The 27424-nt window shown below is 42.7% G+C and overlaps 1 protein-coding gene across 12 annotated transcripts in view; it reads left to right on the top strand.

Moving 5' to 3' along the window:
• Positions 1 to 27424, top strand: part of MBD5 (methyl-CpG binding domain protein 5) — a 149513-nt gene that overhangs the window by 10650 nt on the left and 111439 nt on the right. The window lies entirely within an intron of this gene.

Raw genomic sequence — 27424 nt, 5'->3', positions numbered from 1 at the left:
GTTTTCATTAGGAAAAGCATCCTATCATTATGTTCTGAAAAGGGTGACTGAAATGCTCAGCATGCCTTCTCTGGCTCACCGTTATTTTGTTTACTTTGATGATATTCTTTCTTACTTGTCTCTGAAATAAACAATTCTAATCCACTGCTGCACATGCAAGTCATTTTTGTTATTTATTTCTGAACCTCCCTCTTTTTTTATGCGTCGTTTTGACATCAGATGACCAGAAGTAAACACGGTATTCCTAGTGAGGGGAAACCACTGATTTATACGGATTATTCTAATCCAACATCATGCACACAAAATCAAAAAATAGTTTGACTACCTAATGATTCAGAAATGCGGAAGTGTTGCCAGAAATTTTAGCATTTGTTAGCTTTACACTTGAGCAAATGCATTCTGGTAGAGAATTGAACTTCTTTGTTTTAACTCTTATCTTCAGGGTTCTAAGGCTATGAATTTATTCCACAAAAACAGAAGCCTGTGTTTTGTAATTAATAAAAACAGGAAAATTGTTTTTTAAATTGTTTGCATCTTTCTTTTCAGATTAATATTTCTAGACTTGTGTATACAGTGACAAATGTTCTTTCATTGAGTACAGCCAGAAAAGGTTTTTATGGAACAGGAGCTTTAATATGATTTAGCATTTTCTAGTTTGAGATAATGGTCTGAAGAACAGCTTGTGCCGTAGGAGCTGAATTCGGTATACCTGAGTGAGGAAGGGAGTATCTCTTGGATAGCATCAGTTTCTGTGTATTTTGAATGCGTAAATATTTCGAGAGAAATAGGAACAAAATTTTTCGAGGAACCTGAGCAGAAGTAGGAACCAGATGTGTTGACTTTGTAAGCATCAAACAGTCTGCGTTTTAAAACTTGTTCTCTGATCCCTTTGAATTCAATGACTGACTAAATTACTTCATGTGCCTCTTCTGGACAGTGTTTTTCTGTATATTTGTCAATCATAACTGGAGCCCTGGTAGTACTGTAGTATTAGAAAAATGGTAATACTGAGGGATTTTATATATATATATAATTTTTCTGTGAAAATTATTTTGGACCTTATACAAGGGGATGGTTTTACATAGTTCAATAAAGAATAAAAAGAGAAAAGTGATAATTTAGGATGAACAGTAGAGGAGACTTCTTATAACGAGAGAAACTTGATTTCTGGATTTAATGTATAGTGGATAGCTTAATTCGAATTGCTGATACTATTCTATGCTAGCTTATTAGCTTGGCTAGAGGGGAATATCTTTGCGCTTACAAGAAATGAACTTAATTTTTTCATTCCTTTTTTTTTTTGTGCAAGACTTTAAAAAAAAAACACAACAAACCCCAAACCTGTCCCAAAATACTTAAATATATGTCTTTCTGTAAACTACAACAGCTGTACAACATTGTTTTAAATAAATATTCTGATACGGTTCTGCCAAAAACAAGAAAAAGGGATTTGTTCAGTCAGCTGAGATAAAATTATCTACAAAGTAGCAATGAGTTACTTATGCATTTTCCCCGTGATTCATCATTTGATGAATAATACGTTAATAAATAATGAAGTTAGAAAACCAGATTTGAGAGGATTTGTTTTTTTATTTAGATTTTATATAGTAATACACAGGTCAATTGACTATTTGACTTCAGGGAGACTGAGGGGGGATCTAACAAAGTGAAAATGCCTGTTCTACATGAAATATAAATACATGCTCAGCAGCTGGACTAGTCTCTGATAATATTTCTTCTTGTTGACTTTTTTCACTATTATAAAATACAAAATTTTGAAACAAAACTTAATTGTTTTGGATAAAAGTGAGGAAAAGAAAAAATTCTGCGACATTACAGTATGAAGTATTAAATTGGAAGAGCATGGAGATGTTAAATGTTTAAGAGTGCTGGCCTCATTCTCATTTTCGGGAGCTTTACATACTTCTACATGACTTTTACCATGACTTTTACTTTTTACATTATTTTCAAGTAGAATGCCTTCTCTACATAGAAAAGTAACAATCATACATTGTCATCTATTTTTTTAATTGGGGGGGGGGATTACGTACTGTGATTTGGTGCTACCATTATAATACGAAGTGTTAGTAACGTCCTTTCAATTAGAAAATAATGTCTGTACAGAACACTGGGTGTTTCTGTAGAGAAGGTGATTGCTCTCCTAGCTTTGCATAGCGTGTGTTTGTGAGCGTATGGATGTGGCTTTGTCTGAGGCTGCTTCATTTGACGGTGTTATCCCATAGGGGTTGCTTCGCTTTGAGATGGATGGGACTTGCACCTCTCTGAGAGGTGAGCTTGTGTCTGGCAGTGGAGTGCAGCAGATTTTTCTCTGTGCCATGGAAAAAGAGGTTTGTGACTTGGGCAAAACACTTCCCCCATTTCTATAGAGACATGTGTTTAGTGTCCAAAAACTTTTTCATAAATACAGCTATAGAATACCTAAGGCTATTCAATTCATCTTTTCAAGGGTAAAGGATTTTTGCTTTTATTTTCTTTCTTTTTTGATTTTTTTTTTTTTTGAGAAAGCGAGCCGTCAGAACTAACTTTATAGTTTTTCCTTTGTTGAATTGACACTCTATAAAATTTTGTTTTAGCAGATTTGATACAAGAAGGAAGAAAACGATAGACTACAAGTAGGGCACGGAAGAAAGTTGTAGTTATTAAATCTTTTGAAGGAGAAAAGGAAGTAGTTCAGTGTGCTCACAGAGGTTCCTGTGTCAGCATTTGAGAAGCCTGGGAGAGATTATCTTCAGCCAACAGTAGGTAACGGAGGACAGGATGTGAAGGGAACGCTGAGCGACCAGCATGGAGGAAATTTGAGATATTAGCCAGTTTCAAAACTGGGTTTGCTTTAGATGCTCTTGCTCTGCAGTTGTTGAGCTACAGTGCAACAGAGTTTTGAGCACACAGATTAAAAAGTGAATGTTAATGTCTCAAAATAGTAGTTTGTAATGTGTTTTTTTTAAATGATCTATCCTTAAGGAGAAATTATTGTAACACAATAGATAAATTGGAGCAATTTAACACTTCACACACCCGTTTGGTTTTGGGAGGTGTTTTCCCTCCCCATACTGCTGCCCACATCCGTGTACATTTCACTGAGAATTGGCCCCTCTCTTGAAGCCATGGATGGTATTAATAGAATTAACTAAGGGTCATTTGGCCAAAGAATTCGTGTCGTAATCTGTCAGCGCAGTTCTCTCTGGCAGGTGAGGTGGGTATTTAGGCGTGTGTATCACTCCACCTGTGGCACTGGTGTTCTGCTCTGCACCCCACTGAGATTTCTCAGCTGGATTTTGCGTTGTCTCCAGCAGTGAATTTGTCAAAAGGACGTCGACTTTTCTTTAAAAAAAAAAAAAAAAAAAAAAAAATTAGCTGTCCTCCCAACCATGTAATGCTTCTGGAACGTACACCAGAGAAAGTGGGGTGTGTATGTATTGAAGAGTGGAGCAGGCGGAGCCAGGTAGGCTGTGCTGAAGCTATCGCGTCTCTAAGATCAGTCATGTCCTTGCCAGTTGAAACTTGTGTTAGGCTTGCGTGTATCGTGAGCGTAATCCTTTGCTCAGATGCCATTCCCATAGGAAACTGCTGCTGTCATAGGTGCATGTGGTTGGCCGGGCTAGGTGCTTGACTGGCACTGACCCTCTCTGGTAATGAGGGTCAGCATCAGCGTGTAGTAGTGTTACAGAATGTGCCTGTGCAAAGACTTACACAAGTAGGAACACGTAAGGAGCCTGCTTGTAGACCCCAGTGCCTTAGCAGCGCTGTCTGTAACCCAGATGTGTAGAGCTGCATCTTGCCGTTGCACTTGATTGTTGCTAACTTTCTGAAGTCATAACTGCTGTAGCTAGCCTGTGAATTATTACACTGTGAAAGATTATGTTTGTTCTCCCCAAGCCCTCCTGCACGAGTGTTTGCCATCACCTTTTTTAAGCTAAGGTACAGATGATTCAGTCGTGTTCTTCACTTCTGCCTTTTTCCAGCCAATGCCAGACCCTGATTCTGGCACTGTGGGATGGGCTGCGTCTGCTTGGGGCTCAGCTGTTGTTTCAGCGGGTTACAACGAGAGGTTTTGAGAGAATTACGGACAGCTTTCCACCAACCCCTTCTGACTTCTAGGAGGCACTGGCTCCTCTCAGAGGGAAGTTCTTATGGCAGGCTGGAGAACTCTGTCGTTTCTGTAGCTGGCTTCTGATGCAAGGCAGTTGAAAAGAGATAGACTAGTACAGATATGAATACTGGAGGAGTTCTGTAAAGAAAGTCAGTCATACGTGGAACTTCATGAGGGTATGCCACTTGTCCTTTGTCTAGCCAGCGAAGTGAGAGATACTGCAACAGCCTAAAAGCAGGCGAACGTTACCCAGACTGCAGAAGTTTGGGAATCAGACCTTACATTTTGGGAACTTGTCACTTCTGCAGTTATGGAGACACTTGCTAAATATGTCTCACTCAATACGTGGTTTATTGAGCAGTTTACTGACAAAAGACGAATAGAACAAAAGCATCTTGCGTGATAGCTGGTTTTGGAGAGGATGGTCTTCCCTGGGTTAATTGTGTTCATGTCTGCTCATGGAATTTCACTTGTGGAGGTTCCTGTCTGGTGACCCAGGTCTTAGTTAGCCATATTAACTCTCTTCCAGTAACAAACACAACAAGGTTGTGTTGGCAAAGTGTACAACTTCACACAGCCGGGAAGACCTACTGTTGATTTATTTAGGCAATGGTAGGCCTGTCCTTGCTGAACAATGGTTTTTAAGAGGAATATTCCAGTGTTGTTTCAGAAGACTTTGCCCACTTTACACTGATGTGGCTACCATAGAGTTCCTGGTACGGCCATGCTTTGATTACAAGCCTAGCAGTTACAGGGTGATGTGCATTTCACACTGCGGGATGAAAACCATCTGAATGCTCTTGAGCCAGTGTGATCTGTGTTGCTGTGTCATGCTGTGCTCTGCACCGCAGAAAGCGTATGTGTAGTTGTTTCAGTCTGAGGTGGACAGAAGATGCTGCTGTACGCAGACACATTTCAAACGGTCCAGCTGCCCAAGTGTGGGATGGGTCGAGGCCAGCAAGGAACACTGCTTTAGGTTCGTATCTTTGCCCTGCACGGAGGTCTAAAAGGAGAAAGCCCAGCATAGTGGTAAGGAGAATGTGCTGTGCTCTGTTTTTTTTATGTGCTAGTATTAGAAACCCTTAGACCCTTCAATTAATGATAGAAGATGGATGCAGTTTCCTGATTCTTCTTCCAAAACTTAAAATGACATTGTATTTCAAAAACAATACCCACCCCCCACCCCCCATTTAAAAACTAACAAAGCCTTAAACTAACCAAAAGTACATGGAAAAGCATTCCGGTTTCTTGTCCACTACTAAGTTCATAGTTAGGACAGTGTAGTAAAACAAAAATGGGTGTAAATTGTGACCTTGGAGCACTTCTACAAGGAGTCTAGAACAGTGACGTTTTCTGCACTGAGATTTCCGCTAGATTTATATATTCTACAGCTTTTCTAGCACAGATAAAAGGGCTCAGATCAATAATATAATCAACCAATTTAGACCTTCGTTTCTATTTTTAAGTAGGTGATATCTTACATTTTTGCCGTAGGGGTTTGGGAGCGTCCTGTGAAGGAACATTTGTCCTCTCACCATTTTGGATTATAAGGCCAGGATAAATACGGAAGGGAGAGCATACTGAATTTGTAAAATACCAGTCTGAGCAGAACAAAAGGATTCTTTTTATCTCCTAACTGAAAAATACTCTCTTCCCCACCCCCAACAGAAGGAATAAATGAACAAAGAATTCAACTGAACTAGGACCCCAGCAGAAGCAGAAAAGGTGAAAAGCCACAGCCAGTGAGGGAAGAAGAATAGAGGGTCATAAAGGATTTGTTGTGTGCTACACAGGTTGTTAATGCTGTTAATGATTGAACTGTTTATTGGGGATCACAAAGGGTTAGTAAACTACTCTGCTGAGGAATTTCACGGAGTCTGACAGAAATGAGCAAAAACAAGATTTGCAGGGTGCTGAGCTAGGACTCGGAGATTTGCCGGCAGAAGTCATTCTCCCTGCTGAAGCTCCCAGGCCTGGTGAGGAGCCCAACACGGATGGCTTCAGGGGCCTTCTTCGCTTAACTCAGCAACTGGACGTATTCAGACTAACTGAGACGCTCCTCTGATGCTAATAACTATATAGCACTATTAAGTTACCGGTGTGATAGAGTTACAAGGAGTGTGGAAGTTTACAGAAATATGCAGTAATACTTGCTAAACCTGTAAGTCTAGTTTGGGGGTTGGTTTTTTTTTTTTCTTTTTGTTTTCTAGGTTTTTTTAGTATATGCAAACTTCCTAAAATCAACTGATAGTTACATATTTGTTGTTTTCCCTTGCTTTGAGTCCATCTTAGTTGCTACAGAGAAGATCTGGAAAACAGTGTTACTAATGCATTTGCAATAAGGACATACAACTTGTCAGATCCCTCATAACCATAAAGTTATGATTTAAAAACTCGGAGTCACTTCCCCTATTTTACCCCATCATAGTACAGATTGCAGCTACCACTAACTCAGTTGCAGCTCTGGCTTCTTCTCTTCTGGTTGTCCTTTAGGCTCACTGACTCAGATTCTTGGGTTGTGTCCCTGCGGGTGGTGACCTTAAAGAGGACTCAGGGGAGTACTGTGACTTGCTCTGTGTTTTGTTTTGCTATTCCAGTCTCAAATCATACTGCTCCTGCTCGTAAACATATCGTGCAGAATCTGATCATGAGGTCTATGTTTAGAAATCAAGGAGAAACCTATCAAACTGCCAGTGGTAGAGATGGGAAGAGGAGGAATATCCAGACTTGTCATTTCCCCACAGAAGAGGCTCTTCAGTTTCTAAACCCATTGTCAGTGTTGTACAGCAGTATGATCAGCCTGTACCCGTGTTTTAAGTAAGGAAATGTGTATTTCTGATACTTCTTCCGTAGCCTCATTTTTACTCGTAATAGCTTCTGAACATGTTATTCTCAATAGTTGGCTGTAGAATAGACAATTGAAGTTCAGCTGGTTCATACACATCCTGCAAAATGGTGAACAGGTTTACTTAAGCAGTGCTAGTTTTCAGCTTTAGAACATTAGGGGAATAATGAACGGGCAGGAAAGCTGGAACATCTTGGCCACTGTAGGAATTGTAGGAGTACCCTCAGTGTATCAAATTACACATGCTTCCCAATTTGTGCAAAAATTGTTAATCCAAACCACGTGTTTGTACATGCTCTTACTTTACCTATTGATGATAGGAAGTCTGGGGCAAAACATGTCTGTGAGTAAAATTGTAGGCATATTTTGAGTGGGAATTCAGCCACAAGCGATGTTTCAAGATAGCACAATTTACATTAAATAGCAAAATTTATCAGCTGCCAGTCAGACTGCTCTGAGCTCTGGTTTTGGCTGTAAGTTTATGCTTACTGGGGCTAACCTGAGTATGGTAACTCAAATGAACTGTTAGCTGCTCACTGTTGCAGTAATTTGAGCTGGCTCTTGCTGTGAAGGTGAGCGATTGCTTGCAAGGAAGCTCCTGACGCTTGAAAGTTGTTCCTGCAGCAAGCTGTGACAGTATTTGCTAAGCATGCGCTCTGCTCTTGGCGTGTTATCTTCTGGGGCTGCTTTGCTCCTGCGCAATACAGCGTGCCGTACGGTAAATACAGAAGTACAGTGATCCAGTGATGAATCCATCAGTTAAGGATCAATGTCACTTGGTTTTGTTTTTTTCTCATAAAAATAGAAGTAAAATATTGCATTTAATCTTAGTGTACAAAAGCAGGGATTGACCTACCACTTTGCATTAGGAGGAGTGTGGCCAGCAGGTCGAGGGAGGTTCTCCTTTGTCTCTACACTGCCCTGGTGAGGCCCCACCTGGAGTACTGTGTCCAGTTCTGGGCTCCCCACTTCAAGAAAGATGAGGAGCTGCTGGAGAGAGTCCAGCGGAGGGCTGCGAGGATGAGGAGGGGACTGGAGCATCTCTCCTAGGAGGAGAGGGTGAGGGAGCTGGGCTTGTTCAGCCTGCAGAAGAGAAGGCTGCGAGGGGACCTTAGAAATGCTTACAAATATCTGCAGGGTGGGTGTCAGGAGGATGGGGCCAGACTCTTCTCAGTGGTGCCCAGCGACAGGACAAGGGGCAACGGGCACAAACTGAAGCAGAGGAAGCTCCAGCTGAACATGAGGAAGAACTTCTTCCCTCTGAGGGTGCCGGAGCCCTGGCCCAGGCTGCCCAGGGAGGCTGTGGAGTGTCCTTCTCTGGAGATATTCCAGCCCCGCCTGGCCACGGTGCTGTGCAGCCTGCTCTGGGTGACCCTGCTTCAGCAGGGGGTTGGACTGGGTGACCCACAGAGGTCCCTTCCAACCCTGAACATCCTGTGATTCTGTGATTTGCTGTGTAAGTTCAGGTTCGTCTGTAGATGGGATCTTGGGGAAATAATGCTTATCCTCTCCCTCCAGAAAAAACAGGTATCTTCTGAAAACTTGAATCTTTGTGGCTGTTTCTGGACACTGGGAAGAATGGAAAGTGGATGTGGCTGAATTGTCTCAATCTAGCTTTTCGAGATGTCATTTAAGAGTATTACGTGGTACAATTATGTTCTGCAATATTTGTATTCTGCAATATTCCATATTCATAGTATCCATATTCATAAATAATTTGTGCCTTTTGTGAACTGTCCTCCTTTAGAGCCTACTTTGTTAGCAGGAAGTTCAGAATGAAACCTCACTTGGTAAACTTGGGTTTAGTATTTGATTGACAAGCAGCTAGGTGAGGAGCTCTGTCCTCTGTGAAGCAGCCGTTCTCCATCCATCGACTCTTCGGGAAGGCGATCTCTGTATTGTCATCCGTGCGTCTCAAACCAGGCACTGCAGGTGCCTCCTTGGTGCTTCTCCCTGTAGCTGCCCTGTATCCCTGGACATCCTCAGCCCTCTGTTCCAGAAGACAGCCAAAACTTTTGGCATGTCTCACCACTCGGCAGGGTGCAAGGACGATGCCCCGAGCGTGATGAGCCGGGCTGCCCTGGCCCTAGGAGAACACACTGTGCTAGTCTGTATCCAGGATAACAGACCAGGGTCCCCCAGCACCTCCTGGGCTTTGATGGTCGAGCCACAGAGTGTCCGTATTGTTCCAGTCATGGAGGAGATGAGTGATAGTATTTCATTGTCTTTTTTTATGTATGGATATTTACAGATAGCAGATTACTCCTTTCTGCCTTTTTTCCTGTACGGTGCAGGAAGTTTTTCTGGCATTAAAGCAGGTTTTCTCAGTTTGGAATTTTTCCTTCTAAAACCAAAGTTTTTTACTGCAAAGGAAATGTTAGGGAAAAGTTTTCTTCAGTTAGGATGTACGTACAAAATGATGGCTGGGTACCCACCCACAGCTTCAGAAATTACCACCAAGGGTAGTACTGTTCAGATACAGCAAAATAGTTGTGTGGAGATGAGAACTGGCAGAAAGTTGCTGTTGCCTGCTCTAAGAAAACGCAGAGGGGAATGAATGTCTGGCTTTAGATTAGAACTTGAGTTACAAACTATTGAGAAAGCAGGATGGGAGTTCTCCAGCCTACGGTAGTATTTATTGCCCAGGATACATATTTGTGTTATCCTCTCAAAGAGACTCTGCAAGACTGAGTCTGAAATTCACCTACCTACTAGAAGTTTTTGATGTTCCCAATAGAGGATGAAGTTAGGTTCTTCTGACTTGTGATGGCTGTAAATTCACAGGTAAAGAAGGCTTAGCTCTCTGTGTCAGTCAGGCTTGCCTAAGGTGTTTGAAGAGACCTCTTCAAGTGAGAACTTGGCAGAAAGCTTGCCAGTGGCATGTGCCCCGGCATGATGAGGAACATGGACACGTGGTGGGTGCTGCAGTCTCTCCTGTGTGTGTGGCCTTCCCCTCCCGCATCTGGGTGTCGGGGTGTCCCAGGGCTGTGGTGCAGCCACCTCGGCCCCCTCCCTCCCCTTCTCCAGCAAAGCCCGGGTGCGAACACAGCGCGGTGGCGTTGTGCTTGGTGAGCGACTTCACCTGTGAACACCTCGGGTCATAAAGCAATGTCATTGCGTGGCAAGGCACGCTTAGATCCCGAGGAGACTGTTCAGTTACCAGTAGTGTGTTCAGGACTGTCACACACCAACGGGAATTTGGAGCAGCGTGGCCAGCAGGTCGAGGGAGGTTCTCCTTTCCCTCTGCTCTGCCCTGGTGAGGCCCCATCTGGAGTGCTGTGTCCAGTTCTGGGCTTCCCAGTTTGAGAAAGATGAGGAGCTACTGGAGAGAGTCCAGCGGAGGGCTACGAGGATGATGAGGGGACTGGAGCATCTCTCCTACGAGGAGAGGCTGAGGGAGCTGGGATTGTTGAGCCTGGAGAAGAGAAGGCTGCGAGGGGACCTTAGAAATGCCTCTAAATATCTGCAGGGTGGGTGTCAGGAGGACGGGGCCAGACTCTTTTCAGTGGTGCCCAGTGACAGGACAAGGGGCAACGGGCACAAACTGAAGCAGAGGAAGCTCCAGCTGAACCCGAGGAAGAACTTCTTCCCTCTGAGGGTGACGGAGCCCTGGCCCAGGCTGCCCAGGGAGTTTGTGGAGTCTCCTTCTCATTCAAGACCCACCTGGACGCGGTGCTGTGCAGCCTGCTTTGGGTGACCCTGCTTCAGCAGGTGGGTTGGACTGGGTGACCCACAGAGGTCCCTTCCAACCCCGACCATGCTGTGATTCTGTGAATTTGGCATAAAGACCCAACCGTTTGGAAAGGAAAGAGACATTACAAGTGTATCTGGAAGACGTGTTTATAAACCCAGGGAGAAGTTTTGTGCCAGCGCCTTTCTGAAACTGAAGGTGTGGCAGCTGCTTTTTATTACCTGGTGTGTCTGATCCTTAGCCATATCCATACGTCTAATTAAAAAACTAAGAAGTAGTTACTTGGTTATCGTGCTGTGGTCCCTTATTAAGCTGGAAACATACACCACTGGATGAAATATAGCTGGTGTTGAGATGAAGTACACCTGAGCAGGTTTCTCTTGTCTCTATAGGGAGTAACGTTAGAAGGATTTTACTGTTCGGTAGTTTGTTTTCCTTTTGGAGGAAAAGTTCAGACGGGTTAATGAAGTTATCCCTATTGATCCACCTTCTGGGTTTGACTAAATACCTTATGAAAATTCCTCTGGATCGCTTATTTACCCAGCACTGTCTTTTTAGAATGCTGGAAGGAATACTGCTGTCGTTACTGGGATAGAGAGTCCTTACTCTTGTGTGCTGCTACTGCAAGTACTTTTACGGTCCATGTGGACAAGAACAGGTGCTGGTCTTATCATGGAGCATTTGCCTGAAAACGGGCTTGTTCCTCTAGTCTGTGTATCGCCGGCTTGTTAACCTGGCAGCTCCCTGTCAATCTGTCACATAACTGTAACCTCCGATTTGGCCCACGTGAAATTTCTCCTGGCTGTTGTAACCTGTGAGAGGGGTGCCCCAGACAGGCACAGTTCTTAAGGCTTTGGTGGAACAGTGCATCAGCCCATTTCTGTTTTTTTCCATGGTGGTATTAAGATGACAGAACAAGTAAACTGGGAGAGCTTTCTCCCACACAACTGATGATGTCTTCAGGAACAGTGAAGTTTGCATGGAACTTATTTTAGTTTTCCCTATATAAACTTACCAAACTTTAAAGGGAGAAGAAGGCTTCTTCCTTCCCTGTTATCTTCCCTGCTCTTAGTTGCTTGACTTTACTGGCCCGGGAACTTTAATGTTATACTTTAAGGAAAGGACTTAAGCATCTTGGAATTCTTCAGTGTTTGTCAGTACACAGTTCATCAGTAGGAGATAGCAATTACATGTTTCGTGCATGGGGACATTGCTGGGGATGGGAGAGAAGAAGAAAATAAGAAAGCTGCCAGTTATTTTCTCTTCTTGTTCCTGCTTGTTCATGGAGAGCAGAGCCACGTCTCGAAAGGAAACAGGACGAGAAAAGCTCTGACACGAGCCTGTAGGAGACAGATCTCCTGTTTTCAGCCGAGTGCTCAAGTGACTCTGCAAGAAGTGTGCTAGCGTGGAAACGTGTAGCTTGCCTTGTTGTGAGTCTGCCAGAGGTCCACCTCTGCTGTGCTTCTGTGGGGTCTTCATTTCTTTAATGATCATCTGGTTACTGGGAGAAGAGGCGGCAGCAGGTATTCAGTTGTGGGCCTCAGAGGTGTGACTGCAGCATATCTGGGCATACTCAAGCTGGCTTGGGTACAAAAAGCAGTAAACCTGCAGCAGAACAGGCTTCGACATGCTCTAGCCACTCTCACGGGCGCTTTTGCTGCTGCCTTTTTTATTGCTGTTTGTACCCAAGCTAGTGAGATTCAAACTAGGTCATGGCTGTCTGTCTGTCTGCAGTTACACCCTTGTGTTAGCAGCGCGGGCATACCTGAAGTCTGATTTCTCTACCAGTGAGTCCTGCCTCTTCTCCTTCCCCACCCCAAAGACGGGAGAGTAAATCCAGAGTGTTAGGTCGGAGGCAAACGCCGTTTGCTGCCGAGTCTGACAGCACTGGGCGTTCGTTGCTGTGGGTCTCCCTCCCTATAGCAAGCAGAAGAAAAGGCGCTTTCCTGATTTTAGGAAACTGGAAAACTAGCATGAATGTATATGTTCATAAGCGATTTAAGTACAAGATGTCAGTTATGCCATGATCTTAGCATGGGTAAATTTGTCTGAAAGTCTGTGCTGTCCTGTTGTATGTGGTCGGGATCGTTACATCCCTGCGCAGACTCCTCTGAAGACTCCGGCTGCGAGTCCCAAGCCAAAGAATGCATTTCTCATGCCCACGTGTATAAGCCACAGTAATTCTAGGCTATGCTAATTACGTCCTGGAAAGAAAAAAACATTTCTAGGCAAAAATAGCTTAAGTTTTACTGAAGTCCATTCATATTCACAGTGGCAAATATCCAGACATCCTTCTTTTTGCCTACTTCCTTTCCCATCCTCCAGTCTGCACATTTTTTGTCCTTAAAGAAAATAAACCTACACTTCCAGAGCAAACACATTTCTATTGCTGTAAATCTCAAATTGAGCGAATAGGAAAGGAAGACCTTCAGGTAAAAATCAGAACCTAAAACTTAACTCTGTCCTGTTTGGGGCATTCATTCCTTATTTGTATCTTCAGCTGAAAATATATAAATATATTTTTTTTCTGCTAATTCTGCTTCACAGAGGAAATGTCTGAGCAGCGGTGTTTTATACCCGTCTAGGGTTTTTTGTGTGTAATTCAGTATAATTCAGTATAACTTTAAGATATGTTTTAAACAGATAGGAATTTTGAAAATGTATGGGTCTTTCAGGAATGCATAGTTCATGTTGTCATATTTTTTCAACTTACCATGATCCAAACTTTGTTGTAGATAATTCAAGCCAGCTGGGTTATTGTTAGTTTTGTAAAATATTTTTTGTGTTTAGGATTTTTTAATGATCTGTGATAATACTGCTGAGGCAGTATGCATTATGTAATAATGAATAAGGATTTGTTTTTTTACTTCAGTTATTTTGTTTGTTTTTGAATGTTAGTTATGAAGATTTGATTATTTTGTATTTCACTAAAGAAGGTTGCTTAAAAGAGGGCTTCTGGTGTGCTTTGGAAGAAAGAAGAAGAGTAGTTTAGACAAATGAAATAAATAAATCTAGAAAAATGTATTCAGTGCTGCAGGAAACATGAGACAGCATAAAAACAGCCTTCTTTGCAGAAATATTTGATCAAGTATGCTTCTTCCCTGAGAAGTAAAATTCAGGTTAATAATCGTGACAGTTGTCAACGTCTAAATATGGTCAATTTTATAAGCTCATTTACAATGTATTTTCTTTGTAGATCATAATTTCGGATAAATATCACTAAAAGGCAATACTGAGCTGAAGAGACAAAGGCAATTAAATTCTACATTAATTTGTTTACCAGTGTCACATGGAATAAATCGACTGTAAGTTTTCATAAATTATCTAGATGTGCCAGTAGAGGAATAGTTTTGTAGGATATTGGAATGGGGAAATCTGAATTCTTTTCTGTAGTCGCGTGTTTTACTAAACATTATGTAAATGATACTGTATATGACAAAAATCATACAAAGCAGTGCTAGAGTTGAAATTCATATTGGCCAAATTATATTGGAATGCCTGGGCAGCTGTCTGTTACATACAAAAGCAAAAAATAGGGGAAGGGAAGCAGGGGGAAGTGAGTAGAAGCTCTATGAGCAGAAGCTCAAAACCAGTACTTGCTTATTGCCTGTTTTCAACCAGTGGAACTTCTCATGCAAGGCCCATCCATGAAGGAGCACACAGTAGCCTGAAAAGATCGATTTTGAGCTCTCTTGGTTTTAAAGAGAACCTTTAAAATGTGAGCCAATGCAAGATAGAGTTTCCCGGCATGCAAACAGAATCGTAGGTTCTGCTTCAGACCTCGCTGAATGCAAAAGCAACAGCAGAAAAAAAGTTTTGGGGTGTTTTTCGTCTTCGGGGCACTGCAGGCAACGTGAAAATTGAGACAAATGTCTCAATTCCTTACTGTTTGGAAAATCTATGAGTAGGAATAGCAGCTTCACTTCCTCAGCAACTAATGCCTATACTTTTCTAGATTTCATGATTTTTTGCTAGTGCTTTTAACATAGGTGATAGGACTGTAGAATATCCTGAATTGGAAGGGACACACGAGGATGAAGCCCAACTCCTGTCTCCACACGGGCCAGCACAAAAGCTAAGCCTTGTATTGAAGAGCGTGACCCAAACGCTTCTCGACCACCGCAGACCTGGGGCCACGACCGCTTCCCTGGGGAGCTTGTTCCAGTGGTTGTCTGGAACAGGTCGGGTACTGGTTGGTAGTGTTGGCCATAGTGTCTTGCTTGTAAGTAGTTCTTGCACTTAACTCTTTCGATCTTTTGTGTTCTCTGCTGTATTTTTGGTGGAAATGAGAAGCAACTTCCATGTTTTTCATCATTTACGATAGGTTTCTCTTTGCTACCTGAAAAAACATAGATAAAGGTTTGTCCCTAGTGTTGAGAGACAAACATGCTCACTTTGTTCTTTTTTTACTTTTATTTTTAAACACAAGTACAAGATGGCAAGATTAAAGTCTCTTTTATGTATTTTCTTCCAGGCCCATCCTGATATGCTTAGGTTGTTATTCTTTGCTGTAATTATTTTATTTTATGATACTCTCAGAGCACCTAATTTGTTTTTTATCTTTTACAGGTTTGTTTTTTTTTTTTAAATGATTTCAAAGCCGGGTCTGCTGGTGCATCCTCATAATGATTTGAGAGTCAAAGAAAAAAAAAATGTCGTTTGACAAGGGGCAGCTGAGAGAAATTAAATAACTTGCTCAAGTCAGTGTCAGAGCTGGGATTAGAAGTCTATTCCTGCTGTAGTCTCTGAACACTAGATTATGTTGTTCCTGCTGTCCTGAGTTGTGGTCTAATAAAAGAGATTTTAGAAGGTGCTGTGATAAGTGTGTCCTCTTGCCGTTGCTGGTAGCTAATTTTATTGTTGAGGAGCAGGATTTGTCACCCATGGCTGGCTGCTGTACGATCATCCTTCATTGTTCAGCAATTAAACTCTTTTTTTGGTGTATGTGTGTAAGCAACTGTTTATAAAGATACCAGTTTAAAAAGATATTGAAGTAATTGTGATATACCTATTTTGGGATTAGTTACATGTGTGAAGAGATGAATGTTGTCTGCATGGAATGAGAAATAAAATACTAAATAGAGGGGCAAGCGTTCTGAGCTCTCTTAAAACTTCCTGTTGATATTATAATACTGATACAAAGAGGGGGTACAACCAGGCTACTGTCTTTGTAAGCTCTTAGTTAGCATTGCACGGGCCAGAACTAGAAGGCAAAGTGTCAAGAATATGAGCACGTGGCTCGGATGAGTATTTCCAACTTCATTAGCAGTAGTAAGGCTCAGTCTATGCTGCAGTCGTGTAAGAGATTCATACTCTTTGTGATTTGTGTGTGCTTGGAAGAGGACGTCAGCAGAAGAAACAAACAGGAACTTGTAGATTAATTTAGTGGGAATTTTGAAATAGGAGGTAGCAGGATTATACCCATTTCTTTTGTGGGTTTATCGTATGTTCCATTCATGGATGAAATGATGAACTTGGCATGTGAAAAAACTACCTTCTCAGAGCTAAAAGGACAAACATGAATTGGTTTAATAAAGGTGAGTGTGAAGTTTTGTGGCCATTCTCTAAGTAGAACCATGAACCTGGACACAGCACCATTTTAAATGAAGATGTTTGGCAAGTACATATACTGTAATCATGCAAATCACTGTATTCATGAGAGGAATTAACAGCAAAAAATCGTAAGGCTAACTTTTACTGCGCTTTATCACTTTTGTGCTACAAACAGAGTAAGGAGGGACAACTCAGGAGACTTTCTTTAAGGAGTAGGATCTAAATCTAAGGAAAAAACTTTCAAAGCAGAATATATTTTGCATGGTTGTCACTGTGTTGTCTAAATAGTATCAGATAGCAACACAGCTTGAAAAAACTACTCTCAAAGTAAGATTATTTAGCATTTCTGGAAGTTAATGCTTTAATGAATACTACATGTTTGGTGCTTAGGATACCAAGTTAGACTGCTGTGTTTTATTTCAGCGTATTTTAATTATTGGTCTACACTGAGTAAAAGTAAGCTTGTACACAAACAAGTACAACTCAGTTAAAAAGATGAAAATATGAAATCAGCAGTATCAAAATATAGGTTGGTCAATGTAGATTGTCCAAAAAAAAAACCACAACCCAACCCAAATGCATGTTGTTTTACTTTTTCGGTGGAAAATGAGTTGGTAGTTTTTTAAATGGACTTTGAGGTTTGTCAGAAGAGTGAATGGCCATCAGATGAAGAACTTTAATCTCCACGGGTTTGTCGGCTGCCTTTGAGAGCCGTACTAATTGTTACCTTACGGTAGATAATAAAACACATCTGTTCTTTAAAAAGAAAAAAAGAAGTTTTCTGCCCTTTCTTGAAGTCTTCAGAGTCAACTCATCCTTTACAAATTTCTTCTGTTATTTGGGTTTCCCCTTCTCTACAGGTAAGCGTTATGCATGCTTATCCTAGCATGAGGATAACTTCTTAAAAAACTAAAAATTTGTCATTTGAATGTACGTTGTCTGCGCCTCACTAGAGGGCAATGGATCCCTGTCACATCTCCATGATTTTCCTAAGAATAGCAGAGCCTTCCGTCGCCCTTTGGAGAGGGACGGAAGTTCTTTCTCTTTGATTCTTCTTGAACGCCACTGCTGTGTGATCTGCAGCGACGGGAGCGTTTGTCAGGCCGTGAGCAGCTGGTTTTGCGGACCTTTCTGATGTGCCAGCGGGCACGAGCAGAGTGCAAGGGGACCGGTGTCTCATGATGCATGAGGCTCAGAGGAGTTAATGTGAGAGAGAACGATGCAAATTCCTCCTAAATATTTCCCTCCATGTTGCTGCAACCCACAAGCTTGATGGGATCTGCCAGAAGGAAGAGGTTTTTTGAGCTTTCAGCCCTTTTCTTCAGTGCGTCATTAACAGACATCAGGGGTCTGTGTGACCACTTTCCCATGTTTGTGTGGCTAATTGAAAAAAGGAGGTGTGTTTGGAGCAGTCTGGCTAAACAAAATTAGGGTGGGAAAAGGCTGTCTGGTGGTTAAAGACGTGTTGGGATGCCAGGGGAGCATATGGTCTGTGGTGAAAGGTCCGGGGCTCAAATGGCTGAGCCGTATTCTCACTTACTTCCCATGTGCTCTTGTATTGATCCCACTCTTCTGCATCTGTGCTTTAAAAAGGGCCTGATGGGAGCCTTGCGTCACTCTTAATATAACCTTAAATTTTTTCATGGTGGTAGAGGGCTCAGGATTACAGTAACTGCATACATGAAGAAGCTGAAAATAAGTATGCCTGACAGGGTTTGTAGGGGTATAATTTCAAAGTTATTTAGTGAAATTTCAGCCATGTAAATTATGTCTGACTCATGCTCACAGTATTCAAAGTCAGCTTTTAAAATGCACTCTGCAAAGTTTTCGGTGTTGCCTATGCACTGTTGAGGCAAAGAGGAGAACATACGAGTAATAAACAGAAGATTAGTAGGCTCTGGGCATGCTTGGCAGTTGTATAACTCCAATATGAATTTGCATTCCTATATTTTGTTTTGATTTTAAGTGGCCTTTTCATGATATCTTTACTTTTCCCATTTATAATGAGGGAAAAATTGACTGCTCTCAAAGCTAAAGCGTGCCAAAAAGGGTAGAAGCTCATCACTTCTGAACTTGCATAGTGATTTTCTGTCATATTCTGTGTGTATGTTCAGAGTTCATCATTGCAAATACTGAAAATGTCACAGTAAAAATTTTGTGTTTGATTATGTAATTAGAGAAGTCCCAACATGATTTGTTTGGGGGTTTTTTTTCTGGATTAAGGGAAGGCAAGGTTCAGTGATAACGTGCGGTGCCTTGCTTTGGGAAGAACAGTCCAGGTTTGTCCTCCAGCTCTGGAGAACTTTTGCAAACAACAAATTGTCTAAACATTAGCATGCGGCAGTCCCGTGTCGTGCTTATCAAGAGGACTGGTAACCTGATAGCAGAGACCTGTGTGATGGTTACGCTGGGCAGAACTGGGAGGAGGAAGGAGCTGTTTCACTGCTGCCAGCCCAGGACCCGGGGCACGCCTCGCCGCTACCGAACGCTGGGCTGGCTTCCCGCAGCCCGTGTCCTGGAACTGGGTGCCGCTGGGCCCCAGGGCAGGCGGCCACTGGATCTGCTCGCCGCCGCCTCGCCCAGCGTGTGCAGAACGCTTCGCCTTCTGTCCTGCCGCCGCGGGAGCTCTTTTGGTGCTACCCCGTCAGAAGCCCCAGCGACAGATGTGTTCAGAAAAGGCAAGAGCTTGCGTTTCATTCGCTTCAGTTCCGCGTTTTCACAGGACCATATGGTTTATGTAGATGTTTTATATACATCTCATCTAGCAGATGATCAGAAGTTAAGGATTAGATGTGGAATCAAGCCTCCACTAAGATCTATGTAGAGTGACATCAAAAACACGATCGAGCCCTAAAAGTGAAAAGACCTGTCCAGACACGTTTGTGTCTGAGAATATAGAGATAAATGTCCACTGAAACATATGTTAATAGTATATTTAAGAAGATTTAGCTCTTGGAAACCACTTTGAGTTTCTATCATCCGCATACAAAATGTTAGCTTTTCATTTCATAATTATTGTTGCACACAAACAAAAAAGACGCGTTGTCTTGGTAATGGGATACAGAATTGAGAGATGGATTCGGGTGCCTGGCTATAAGCAGGTGGTGCTTTCTGATGTCTGTCTCTTGCCTCGCCTCTGGTTGCTGCTCCGTGCCGTCATCAGTTGGTCTTTGTGCGCCAGGCAGAGCAGAGATGGCGTTGGATGCTGCCATTTAAGCTGAACCCCACCCTGAAGAGTTGTGATACGCTTAAAGGTGAGAAGGAATTGTTGTCACAGCTGGGATACCGAACTCGGGCTCTTCTAGCACCCAAACTTGTTTCTTGTATGCGGCATTCAGGACTTCGTCAAAGATGTCTCCATTATCGTAGTATATTATAGTTTTGGGAAACACTGGTGGGTTTTAAAAAATAAACAAAGTATGAATATAGTGAACTTCTCCCAGTTTGTACCCAGTCTAGCTGAATTCAGAAAAAGGAACCCTGTGTTTGATTGAAGAAACCAAACTATTGCAGGTGCAAATACATACTAGAAAATGTTTCTCCATTGAGTGTACAGCTCAAACAGTTATTTGTGTAGTTTTGCGTATCACTAATGATAAAGCATCATTAAAAATAGTGCTTTTTTTCCTTCCATTTTGAGAACGTTGAGTTTTTTTATGCAGTTTTCATTAGGCAGGTATAAAAGGGTTGTGGGAACTTAGTCTGGGAGATGGAAATAGGATCGTATGTAGATGGAGTAGCCTCAGAATTAAACAGCCTTCGGAATTTAGAAAGCGGATTTGTTTCTTGAATTAAATGATACATGTGTAAGTCAACTTTCCTTCAAAACCATCAGCGTCTTCGTTCAGGCAACAGTTGTGGGACCGGTGCCGTGGAGTACCAGTTAAAGGCTTCTCTGTTTCAGGTGTCTGAAATGGACCTCCTCAAGCCTGAAACCATGGCTGTAGGGGACAAAATAGAGAACATTGTTTGAAATTCTTCTATTAATGAAATATCCAACAGTAGGATAGAATAAAATGGAAGTCAAAGTCAGATAGAAGCAACATAGAACCTGGTGGTTTTCAGATTAATTGTTTTTCGTTGTCAGGTTTACCTATGGTAAATGTAGAAATACCACCAGGTAGTGTGATGATGCGGTCGTTAGTTGTAGAACAGTCGCAGTGGTGTCTGTTGTTGAGTTTTTACCTCCCGTTTGCCAAATGTGGAGTATGGGATGGTTGTTCGGGAAGGTAATTTTATGTATAGCTATGGCAGCAGGGTTCCCCACAGTCAGCTGCAGAGACAGGAGCAAAGAAAGCATGCGGTCAGCGGTTGCTTCTTATCCTGCGTTGTCTGAAGACTGCATTTTCCTTCCAGCTTCTCCTCAGGAAGCTTGGACAAATGAAAATGGGGCATTTTCCAGAACTCATTGATGATTTAATCAAGCCTGCTAAGATATACCTTTATATAATGAGTATGCATCCCAGCTCAGGGCAGAAAGCCCAGTCAGCACTCAGCAGGCCAAGAGAGATTTAGCCTACAGATATCACCTCAGTTCTCCTGCTTAACTCTCTGTTAAAAGTAATTAAAACATTCAATGATAAAAGAAAAATCTGTAATTAAAATCATAGGGCTGCATCCAGCCATATACAAGGCAGAACTGCTCGTGTCCTTCCGTTGCCTCCTGCAAAACCACGTTATTTTGAGGGAGGGAGTCTTGGGCAGTGGTTGAGGTTTGATCCATAGTGTTGGGATGGGATATTTGTAGTTCCTTAGGAGCATCGTCCGTTCCTGGATAAAATAAAATTTGAGCCTTCAGGTTTTTATGTGAAGGCTGTTCAGCTTCACAGAATTGAATGATTTTAGTTGTGGTTTAATATCAGAATACATGGGATCTGATGCATCTGTGTAAACGTCATTTCCATTTCTGTAAATATGAATCAGCGTTTCTTTTGGGTTTATAATAACAGTGCACTTAATTTCTCACATATGATGAATTTTGCAAAGTGACATTGTTAAGGAATATTGGAGCAATATAGTAAAATATATTTTTGGTATCTAAATATAGTCAGGTGACTTTGTTCATACATGGAAAAAAAAATCAAACCCAAAACAAACAAAAAACCAAAACCCCCCAAACCAACCCTTTGACTGCCTTTTCTGTTGTATTCAAGACTGAACAGCTAAAACTGGTAATGTATGCAAGTGTGGCCTCTGAGGGTTTTGGCTAAAGCAAATTGAAGTCTTGTATACTTCCAGTACCTTCAGTATCTTCTCAGGTCCTCATTTTCATAACTTGTGGGGAAGGCTGGTACGTTACAATTAAAATTCACATATTTGTCAACACTTGAAAGTTAAATAGAATATTGTGTTTGCGGAATTGAAGGTGTATTGAAGCAGAAGAGAGTATATCTGGGGTAGCATCCAGAAAACTTGCGCAGTTTCTAAGTAGCTGTTGAAAGCACGGTTGTTTTCCTGCAGAATGGAAGTCATGTTTTGCCAGTGACAAATTCATTATCAAATTTCAAATATTTACTTTAGAAGAAATCTATTCATTAATTCATTGAATTTTTCATCGACTAAAGTCAAGAATCTTATACAGCCAAAGCCCTTTTTTTTAATTTAGAATTTTTAAATTCTATAATAAGCTTTAGAATCACAGAATCACAGAATAGTAGGGGTTGGAAGGGACCTCTGTGGGTCACCCAGTCCAACCCTCCTGCTGAAGCAGGGTCACCTACAGCAGGCTGCACAGGACCTTGTCCAGGCGGGTCTTGAATATCTCCAGAGAAGGAGACTCCACAACCTCCCTGGGCAGCCTGTTCCAGTGCTCCGTCACCCTCAGAGGGAAGAAGTTCTTCCTCCTGTTCAGACGGAACTTCCTGTGCCTCAGTTTGTGCCCATTGCCCCTTGTCCTGTCACTGGGCACCACTGAAAAGAGCTTGGCCCCATCCTCCTGACACCCACCCTGCAAATATTTATAAGCATTTATTAGGTCCCCTCGCAGCCTTCTCTTCTCCAGGCTGAACAAGCCCAGCTCCCTCAGCCTCTCCTCGTAGGGGAGATGCTCCAGTCCCCTCCTCATCCTTGTAGCCCTCTGCTGGACTCTCTCCAGTAGCTCCTCATCTTTCTTGAACTGGGGAGCCCAGCACTGGACACAGTACTCCAGATGGGGCCTCACTAGGGCAGTGTAGAGGGGAAGGAGAACCTCCCTCGTCCTGCTGGCCACACTCTTCTTGATGCCCCCCAGGATTCCATTGGCTTTCTTGGCAGCCAGGGCACACTGCTGGCTCATGGTTAACCTGTCGTCCACCAGGACACCCAGGTCCCTCTCCACAGAGCTGCTCTCCAGCAGGTCCACCCCAAGCCTCTACTGGTGCATGAGGTTGTTCCTCCCCAGGTGCAGGACCCTGCATTTGCCTTTGTTGAACCTCATCAGGTTCCTCTCTGCCCATCTTTCCAGGCTGTCCAGGTCTCGCTGAATGGCAGCACAGCCTGCCGGTGTGTCTACCACACCTCCCAGTTTTGTGTCATCAGCAAACTTGCTGAGGGTACATTCTAACTCTTCATCCAGGTCGTTGATGAAGAAGTTAAACAAGACTGGGCCCAGTACTGACCCCTGGGGGACACCACTTGTCACCAGCCTCCAACTAGACTCAGCGCCGCTGATGACAACCCTCTGAGTTCTGCCCTTCAGCCAGTTCTCAATCCACTTCACCGACCACTCATCCAGCCCACACTTCCTCAGCTTCCCTAGGAGGATATCATGGGAGACTGTGTCGAAAGCCTTGCTGAAGTCCAGGTAGACAACATCCACGGCTCTCCCTTCGTCTACCCAGCCAGTCATGTCATCGTAGAAAGCTATTAGATTGGTCAGGCATGATTTCCCCTTGGTGAATCCATGCTGACTACTCCTGATAACCTTCTTTTCTTCCACTTGCTTGATGATGGCCTCCAGGATAAGCTGCTCCATTCCCTGTATTATGGTATTTCTGGTATTAGGTTATGAATATGCTGTTATAAATTGGTATATTCTGACATTTGCAGGTGTGAGAGATTGCGTTTAAATGCAGTACAAGGCGTCAGTCCATCGGCATTCTCTATAAACCTGCCTTCTCAGAGTGCTGAGCTCTCTCTGCGTACTTCCCTCCACGTGTAGACGGTGCTGGGTGTGAGATAGCCGACAGGAGATCCTTCAGACCTGCTTATAAAATCTTCTGAAAATAAGGACTAGTTGCCGATTACTGCTACTAGCAATCTTGGCTTTTTGTGAAAAGTCTCAGATTTTTCAGAACAACGACGGACTCTCTGACTGTGTAGTTCAGACGTTCTCAGATGGCTTTCCCTTGCACAGAGCTGTTACGCTACGGAATAATCGGCAGCGTTGGTGAATGAAAATTCTCCAGTCTCCTTACTCTAGGTGCATACACTGTTACTCAGAAGGAGCTGTTTTCCCTTCACGCAGAGCTGCTTCAGATGTGCTGTCGTCAAGCTTCCAGCCTTCTTAACCTAGTTGAAGCTATAATTTATTTAAATACTATGAAAGTCGTGTTCTGCTCCTCTTGACAGTTTGCAGCGACTGATCTCTCTGTGTGATCTCGAAGTAGCACGAACTGTAGTTGAAGGTGGAATTACAGTTACCAGTGTTCGTTTGGTGTCACCGGAGGGTTTCTAAGCGACAGGAGGTCGGAGCTGCACGGGGTGGGTCGTCATCGTTGCCAGTCTAAATCCGTGCCTGTCAGACAGCAGTTCTGCCATCCCGCATGCCCTGCGAGGGTCAGCAGCAGATGGTAAACGGGTTTGCTGCGAATTTTTTGGTTTCTTCTGATGTAATTTTCATGGACTGTTACTTCAAGGGTTTAACTCCTTTTGAAAAACAACAGTAGTGGAAATGCAATGGAAGTTACACTTTGTCATCTCTCGAAGTTGTCTTTTATAGTTCTTTGTGTGCGATTTCCCATGGGGGTTTATCCCTGGAGCTCAGGCTTTGAAATTTTCTTAGGAGACTCTTATGAAGAACAATTCTATTTCTAGGGTTTCGGCGGCTTTTTAGCAGTTGATGAGTGGCTGCTCTGTGACTTCTGCTTGGGGAATGGTTGCCTTCTTGCTGACTCTTCTTTCCCGCCATGCATGTTCTTGCGGCCTTTTATGAACCTTCCTGGTTCATTTTGGTACTACAGCTGCTTCTCATTGAAAAGTCCATTTTTAAGATGTCTGGTGCCTATATAGCATCTGCCTGTAGTCTCTGAAGCTTTTATAAATATGATAAATAGTTCTCTATCTAGACTTGTCATTTGCGCTCCTACACTCTTAATTCAATATCAGTCCTAGATAATCTTTGTTGTTGCCTGTTTGTAACTTTTTTCCTTTATTTACGCAATGTGCTACACTCACTTTGTTTAAAGCCTTGGCATTGAACATACTTACTTCCCAATTTTTTTCAACACCTCAGCTACACTTTTACCTGTGCTTTGGTATACCAGATAATACGAATAAATGTGTTTCATCTTGATTTCCATTAATCTGCACGCATTTAGAACATATGTATTTTAAACAACTCTAATGTATGTTATCTCTCAAAATACTAAATGCAGTTGTTAATCCACGTAATTATCCTAGAAGTTGTAACAAATCCTTTCTTTGCCATTTTTGTCTTTTGTGGACGCTAATTTATGTTTACACCAGAGTTTACCTTACTGTTTACATTAAACGTTCATGAAATTGGAAGTTCCTTTCCCAAATGCAGCAGCAGCTTGTGACTTCTTAACCACATTGTCAGATATCCCTACAAGAGGGATCCTGGGAGTATTAATATACTTTAAAAATAGTACCTATGGGATCTCAACTTTGTGTCTGCTTTTCTCAGTATTTTTTTTCCACTTCCCTAAAAACTGTTACAGTTTGACTGGGGAAATGGTTCAGGTTTTAAAATTCAGTAGTCCAACTACTCAGACCAAAGTTGAAGCTTGTGACTCCATCTCAAGGTGAAACAAACTTGCTTTAACTGATGAAGTAGTAACTATATTGTGCTTTACACAAGAATGATTTTGATGTCCAAATGTTTTACTTGAGTTGAATATTTTTTACACATGTAGTATGTAATTGTAAAAATTTAAAGTATTATTATACAATGTCACATTTGTTTCTCTGGGATTCAGTCAGCCGTATGGGAAGGCTGGCATTGAACTATGGCTGTAGAATCTCAAGCGGGAGCAGAACCTTCAAAGTGCTGTGACATTCTTGGGTTTATTGTCTCAAAATGAGTTCTGTTTTATCAGGGAATAGAGGGTAATTCATGAGCTAAGCTTCTGCCTGTTAAAACTTTAAGAACAGCCCACTGTTTCCTGAACATTAACATTTTCTCATTTTTAGAGAATTTTCTATTCTTTGTTTATAGCTGGGGTCAAGGCTTTCGCTCATCGCCTATCAATCTCAGCTTTGCAAAACTTCTGCCCGCTGGTGCACACACCTTTAAGCAATGCTGAAGTGCCCAGTGAAGGAGTTTAATTCTCCTGAGCAATATTTGCCAAACACTTTGCCTAGGAGATTAAAATAACCATGTGCAGGAAAATTTGGCTGAAGGTTTTGCAGGCAGAGGGGCAATCGTATCGGCTTGAACTATCTGTACTGGCCGTTCAGGCTTTATCCCTGCGGCAGACCGAGCGTGTCCTGCCGTCTGGCCTTGTCACGTTCGTTCGCTTGGTCTTTTGCAGTTACTTACTCAGACTTTTTGTGAGAACCCGGTGCCTGTTTGATGCAAGCTTGCCGACAATTTTGTGGGAGAAAATAAGTAATGTGTGTACTACCTTGACATACAAGAGTAGTGATGGAGCATACTTCAGCTTTTCTACCGGTGGCACAACTGGTTCAGTGGAGAGAGGGTGAAAGTCAGAAGGCGTAATCATACTGGACATGAGAACTGAAAATGCATTAGGCCAAGGGGTTCCGAGTGTGAGGAACTATTACCAGGCTAAAATGAGGTAGTTGTGGTATTTTTAGTTTATGCAACTATTATTGATGTAAAATAAGAAATTAAGGGGTGAGGGGGAGAAATCACATCAACAGAGGGAACAGACAGGTGAAAATGAATGCGATTTAATTTTGGGGATGGGTGGATGAAGACATTTCAGGTGCCCAAACAACTGTGGTCTGATACGAGAGATGGATTTGGGGCTGCAGTGGCAGAAGAGCAAAACTTGAAGAAGAGGGAGGAGACTAGGGAGAAAAGTCATAAAAAAAATTAATAAGGCTTCTAGTTTTTCATATAAACAAAAACCTCAGTCTCCTGTTGTCGACCTTTGCGTCTGAACTCCGATTTGCGTGGAGGGGAAGGGGCAGCAGCCTGTGTCCCTCCGCGCTGCGGTTGTCCCGTGGTCTGAGGACGGCTGTCAGTGCGTTCAGGAGAGCCGTGCAGGGTCAGGGCTGTGGCCCATCTGTAGCCTCTGACAGCAGAAGGTGCAGGGACTTAGCAGAAGTGCATGTAGAGAGATACACTTTATTGATTATCAGAACCTTGGATATCATCAGCCATCGAGTAGTGAAGCCTGGACTCATACCATGTGTTTTTAATAGTTCTTAATAGATCTGGAGTCCATAACTACTGTTTCCCTTTTGGAGGCATTTATACTTCTGTCCTCCGTAATCTCCTGTGGCAGCGTTAAGGATGCTCTGATCACTCATTATGTTGTTTTTAAGAGTTTGGGAACATCTTAGATTGGATATTAGGAAAAATTTCTTTACTGAGAGAGTGGTCAGGCATTGGAACAGGCTGCCCAGGGCAGTGGTGGAGTCCCCATCCCTGGAGGGGTTCAAAAGCTGTGTGGATGTGGCACTTTGGGACATGGTTTAACAGGCATGGAGGTGTTGGGGTGATGGTTGGGCTTGATGATCTTGGAGGTCTTTTCCAATCTTAAAGATGCTATGATTTTATGATCTTCCTCTTTGTAATGCTTGAATCACACAGAGGGTTTTCAGTACACAGACAAGTGTGTCAGAAATCTCTTCGCAGAGAAGGCAGGGTCTGGGAGGATCTGCGCTTGTGGCTGCTCCTGGCTTCTCTTGCCTCCCCGCAGCGTGCACATCCCTACGTGAGATCCTGCTAGAGCAGCCGCATGTTCTGGGAAGAGAAGTCAATATTCTTGAGACACTCGGGAAATACTTAGTGGGAATTGGTGAGGAGGAAGCTGGGGAGGGGCATTCGGGGAACCTTGAGTGGGTTTGGTATGTGTTGGTGATGTAGAAGGAG

This window comes from Opisthocomus hoazin, chromosome 9, assembly GCF_030867145.1.
Source record: "Opisthocomus hoazin isolate bOpiHoa1 chromosome 9, bOpiHoa1.hap1, whole genome shotgun sequence".
Taxonomy (NCBI): Eukaryota; Metazoa; Chordata; class Aves; order Opisthocomiformes; family Opisthocomidae; genus Opisthocomus; species Opisthocomus hoazin.
The sequence above is the reverse complement of the archived record's forward strand: the minus strand, read 5'-3'. Positions and strand labels throughout refer to the sequence as shown.